Below are 6000 nucleotides of genomic sequence, written 5' to 3' on the forward strand. Positions count from 1 at the left end.
CTGTTCAGTCACATGAAAACCCATGCAGAAACTTGTGATCCTGAGTCGATACCATCTACAAATCGAAACGATAACTACAAGAATTCAGAATGACAGTTATAATGGTATTCATTTAAAGTCACTGAAACTTAAAATAACATTCAACATTTCTTTTTACATTAGATGTAAAATTTCAAGCTGCAGTTTCCTCTTTCCATGCAATTCTGGCCAAAGTAAAAATTAGAAAATGTTTTCGTTTCCAGCAATATTTGAATAAGACAAGCATTGTGTTTTCTTCATTGGCTGGTTACTTTGGTAGGCCTTGTCCCTCTAATTAGATTAGTACATATGGAAAAACTTATGCATATTCATATATCTAAACTGTGGATTGGAAGGAAACAAAATACTTTTCACACGTTAACACTTTTGGATACCAAATCAGAACATAGAGTCATACAACACAGAAGGAGGCCATTTGGTTCATTATGCCTATTCTTTGAAAGAAATACCCAAATTAGTTTCACTCCTCTGCTCTTTCCTCACAGCCGTGCAAATATTTCCTCTTGTGGGACATATGGCTGTTCTGTTGAACTCCTTGTCTGAGTCTCTTAACTATGATTGCCCAGTAACCTAAGTATCTCTTATCAAGATTTTGAGAAATTCCTCCACTTGTGATAGAAATATATAACATTTTTATCTATTTTATATAGGAAAGCAATAAGGTCAATAGGAAAAATGGTTTGGTCTATTTTAAGCTCTACAATGTTTGCAAAAACAATTGCAGATACAAGAAAAAAATGTATTTTCCATGACATAGTTAATGCATAGTGAGGCATTTACACCAGTTTTTGCAAACAATCAGGTATCTGGTCTTCCCTCAACAATTTATTTTGTAGAAAGCTTTACATCAATGAGAGCAATTATTGATGCCAAAATGATATTAGATGTTGCATGTAACAAATGCCAAGCTAAAGTTTAATCAACAATATATCAACCTCAGAAAACATTCATGTTGCAATGTGAAATTTTCCATTTGCCATGATCAGCTGTCAAAGTGGACAATAGGATCAAATATAGGCTGATTTTGGACAGTTTCATGCTGTGTGAATAACACACAAATAACTGGATTACTACAACAGATTATGGACCTTTCTGTCATGGGTCTCTATACTCAATTTTCTGACATGACCTTTAACTTGAGTCATAAAGGACATTGTTCTAATGTACTTGAATTTGACTCAGAATATTGCAGAGAATGGGTGATAATGAATCATTGGGTAGTTTGCAACCCACCCATCCCACCCCCACCTTAAGCTGAGGTGCAATACAACATTTGAGCAGTCATGATCGCCCACTTTGTATTTTCCGTCAAGATAAACTGTGTCATCTATATGATCTAATCCTTTCTCCCCCCAGCTGTACCATGTACAACTTCCTATTTGATCTGCCTTTGACCCCTGAAGCTGTGATGTCACTTTTTTCTTATTGTTGTAAGCATATCCAGATTAGTCTTCTCCTATACACAAATATTGTCAACTAAGACCACCTTCTTACTAAATTCCTTGAGAAAATTTTAACTTAACCCACTTCAGGGGGGATTGATGAATAAGATTACCACATGATTTGGACCTTGTCAACTTTAATGCATATGTTGACTCCAATTTCTCCCAACAGATACTGCCAGAATTGTTGAGCTTTTCCAGCAATTTCTGTTTTGTTGTCAATGTATGAAGGCTTCATTAAAAAGAAAATTTGACAGGGTGTGACACTTAATGCATTCTGTCAGTTTTACAGTTAGTGGGTTAAGTTAAAAATTGCTCCTGTTTGTATTTTCAGGTACTAGTATTAAAACACATTAACCTATTGACCAGACTCAAAAAGACCTCCAACTGGCTGATCCTAATATCTAAGAAATATCATATCCTGTGATACATCTCATGCCCTTCCAAATAAGTTTCTCTAGCTCTTAACTGCCTTTCTTGAAGTTGGTGTGACAACTAGTGCCTCTAAAGTAGTCATTACCATGCTTTCACCCCCTTTGCAAAATATGTAGCATCTAAACTTTATGTATATCTTCTGCTATTTAGATTGTGGCAATTCCCTCTTGTAGAATCTATGATCATATGACATATAATGTTAATCTTATCTGTGCTCGTTAGGAGTTTGGACACTTGAACAAGATAACCCTAGATACTTTCTTGACTCCAGTGTAAATATTTTCTGCTTCTGTTGCTGCTACCAGTTTTAATTACTTAGGTGGCTAATGCCTGATATTCATTTACTGCACCCTTTCTGATGCCTGGACGTTTTATGAATATGATAACAAGGATTATACATTAATCTCTACATCAGGCAGGAGCAGTACCTGATTCAAATTCTGAATCATTTCATAAGACTTCTGCTCTATTCCTCTGGCTAAACAGTCCAGTTTCCCATTAGTTTTATTTACTGTTGTCATACACTGTGCTAATCGCTTCAGACATCTCTCCACCCATTTGCCATATGCATCTCCTGTATCACATCTTACACAATATCACTTCTTCAATGTTTCTACAGCTTCATATTCTTCATTAAGCTAACTAATTACAGAATATATGCTTAATGTTGCATGAAGACACAAATGCTAGTTTATGTATGATTCAATTGATTTTTATCTGTCTAGACTGAATGCAGGGAGCAGAGCCAAACTTGAAAACTCAGGTTGGTAGTTAAGAAAATAAAGATGTAACTCATAGACATATTTTGGGCCATCTCTTGTGCTAAAGTATATCTGATACTTTAAATGACTTCATTATTGCACAAATACATTTAAATATTTAAACACAACTTAACCCAAACAGGTATGCAAGATGGTTGTGTTGAAGTAATACCACTGGGCCAGTAATCTAGAGGCCCACAGCAAATTGTGAAATTTGAATTCAATTAATAAATTTGGAACTAGTGAGTCTAATGGTGACCATGAAGCCATTACTAATTACTGCAAACGCCCAGCAGGGAAACTAACTCTGCTTCATTGAAGAATGCAGGAGGGTATGCCAGGGACAGTAAGTATATCTACTAATGAGATCCCACAGCCAATGGATCAGAGCTAAGCACTGCAGTCCATGCAGCCAATGGAGGGGAAGAGTTGGCATTGATTTACCATGGGGGCATGGAGAGTTGATGAAGAGTGAGGGTTGAAAATATAATCTAATAGCTAAGATGGCATTCCAGAGCACCAATGCAGCAATTTAACCAGGCCTACCAGCCATGCAGTTGCCTCCAATCTGCTTCCAGGAACAGGGGACTGACCAGATCCCACACCCTGCTTGTACCTATGGCTCCCTATCCACCACACCCCTCTCCCACAGAGACTGAACATTTGCACCATGCCATTTTACTTGAGCTTACCTCTTGGCAACAATAATTCAGACAATTGCATTTTTTTTAACATTGGGTCAGCTGGTAGATTGAGTCACCAGAGCATGCCTTCTTTCATCCTCACCACTATATCTCGAAACATGACCAGAATTTGACATTTGCTATAAATCTGTCTGAAAGGTTATCAACCTGAAACGTTAATTCTGTTTCCCTCTCCACAAATGCTGCCTGACCTGCAGATCATTGTTTTACCTTTTTGGTTTATTTGATTTTCAGTGCAACTTACAGCATTAATTTCACATTAACTTGCAGAACAGCACAGGAATCTATGGCTTGTAGTTACATGTTCTGGCACTCCCTGGGATACAGTGAAAGTTTCATTGTAATGTCAGTTTACAGTTGACTTCTTTGAGTATCTTCCTGTTGTGTTTAAGTCTTCAAAATATTTCACTTCAAGTTGGCTTTATCTGAAATATTGGAAACAATGATTTAGCTTCTTGTTAAGTAACAAGCATTTCCTCTATGTTCTGATTCAAAGGCGATTAAATTACATGCAAATTTCAGAAAAATAGTCTGTATTTATCAGATGTCCAAACCAAAAAACATGGGTATCTTTAACAGCTGGCTGTCACATCAGTTTATCTTTGTTGCTAGTTGTGAATAGGTGGAAATAGCACTGGGTGGCATTTCTGTTTCAAAACTGATAATATTTTGTGACATCAAAGCCTAAAATTTGTATGAACTGTGAAAAAAATTCTGCAGACATAAAGCCAACATGAATAGCTGTGCATTGAGAGAAGGAAATTGTGGGGAGATGGGTTCTTTCATCAATCTATGGATAAGTGTGCTGTACACAAAGGTCTGAATCTTACTAGAAATCAGCAAAGTGCTATTTTCACTGTGTTTCATGGAGAGTTTCTCTGCAAGGTCTGGCGAATTTTCTTGCATTATCATCCCAAATTCAACTCATTAACTGGGTACCTTGTCCTTATGATGCCCCTTGTCCGATGCTAGCCCGATTCCACCATTCACCATGTACAGAAATACTTGCCATTACTAGGATCCACGATACCAGCACCATGTCTAAAAGGATGTCTTGCATCAGTAGTGCACTTGCAGTCGAGAGCGACCCTGCACAGTTCAAGACAATTGACCCAGACATGGGAAATGAGAGGTAATTGGTGCCCCACTTTGCAGACAGGAACTTGGAGGTCCTGGTTATTGGAGTAGTGGTGAGGAGGGCTGTCCTCTTCCTTCAGGATCAGCAGAGTAGGCATGATCCTAGAAGCTGCCAGACTGGCTCAAGATAGCCACCTTGGTCAGCGCAGTATCAGCCATCTGGAAGAATGTTCAGTAAAATGCAAGATGACCTTCTCTTTGCTACTTCTCACTCACTCTATCTCTGCAATTGCACACACCTCCCACCAAAGCTCATGCTTTAGCAATCTCACTATCGAATGCAGCACCTTACCTCACCCACTAAACCCAACACACACTAACCTTGCATGGCCTCTCTACTGCCTACTCACTCACTTGGTGACCTCACCACCTTTCCCCAATTGCAGCAGCACTACCAGGAGAAAACCACTCACAATGGGGCTGAAAGAGCCATGCTGGATGGTGAGGTGGCCAACTTACGGCTCCTTAACCCCTATAAGGAAAAGATCATGGCCCTCACTGGCAAGAATTCCTGAGATGCTCCCTAGTCCAAACCATAAGTTGGGTAACCTTCCTTTACGTAGTGTCCAAGTAGCAACATTGCAATGAGAGGTCCCAGGGTACTCTAAAGTAGAATGAAGCAGCATACTTTAAGTAAACCAGAGATGTGCTATGATGATGCATTAAGTTGTTAGTGAATGCCAATGCCTGTGGATGAGGTGTTCATGTAGGTGCTGCCCATGGAGTGTGCCCTCAGATGTTGGTGACTGATGTCCAAGATAGGAGTAAGCAGTGAGCTGGAGTCACCAGGAAATCGCTCTAACTTTCATGTTGGAAATTCTCAGCATCTACTTTCTAATGGGTGGAAGAATGGGAACCTGTACATTAATGAGGTGAGATTGGGTAGTAATCAGGTTGATAATAAGTAATAATCCATGCTAAAAGTCTCTTGTCGCTCACTAGTGAGAATCTTGTCTCACCATCCAATACTTGGTTGGAAAATGGGAATTTTTGTTCTTGATGTCACTAAGGACCTCACTGATGTCACACATGATTTTACTAAATTTCTTGACACAGCCTATGTCATTTATAGGTTGGGGAGATCCATCCACAAATTCCACTTGTGTTTCTCCAGATTCCACCCACCAGTCCCCACCCCAGCAACCTGTTAGCTGAGCCCTCATGAAGTCACATTCCATATTTAACTAATACCAAATCATCTGAACCCACACTAAGATGTGACACATTTCATAACTATTTAGCATGGTTTATAGTCAGAAATATTTCTGCTAAATTACAAAACAATGCAATGGTGTCCATAAATATTCAGCAACTCAGACTGTTTACTGCCTCTTGGAGGAGGGAACATCGCAATTGGATGAAGTAATGGGAGAACTAATGGCCAAAGTACAAATTCCTTTCTTTGTTTCAGTACTTCTGCCAAATAAATACCAGTTCCACTGAAGTTAAAAATCACACAACATCAGGTTATAGTCCAACAGG

This window comes from Chiloscyllium plagiosum, unplaced genomic scaffold (assembly GCF_037043375.1).
Source record: "Chiloscyllium plagiosum isolate Xiang-an unplaced genomic scaffold, Cpla_swu_hap1 HiC_scaffold_24, whole genome shotgun sequence".
NCBI lineage: Eukaryota > Metazoa > Chordata > Chondrichthyes > Orectolobiformes > Hemiscylliidae > Chiloscyllium > Chiloscyllium plagiosum.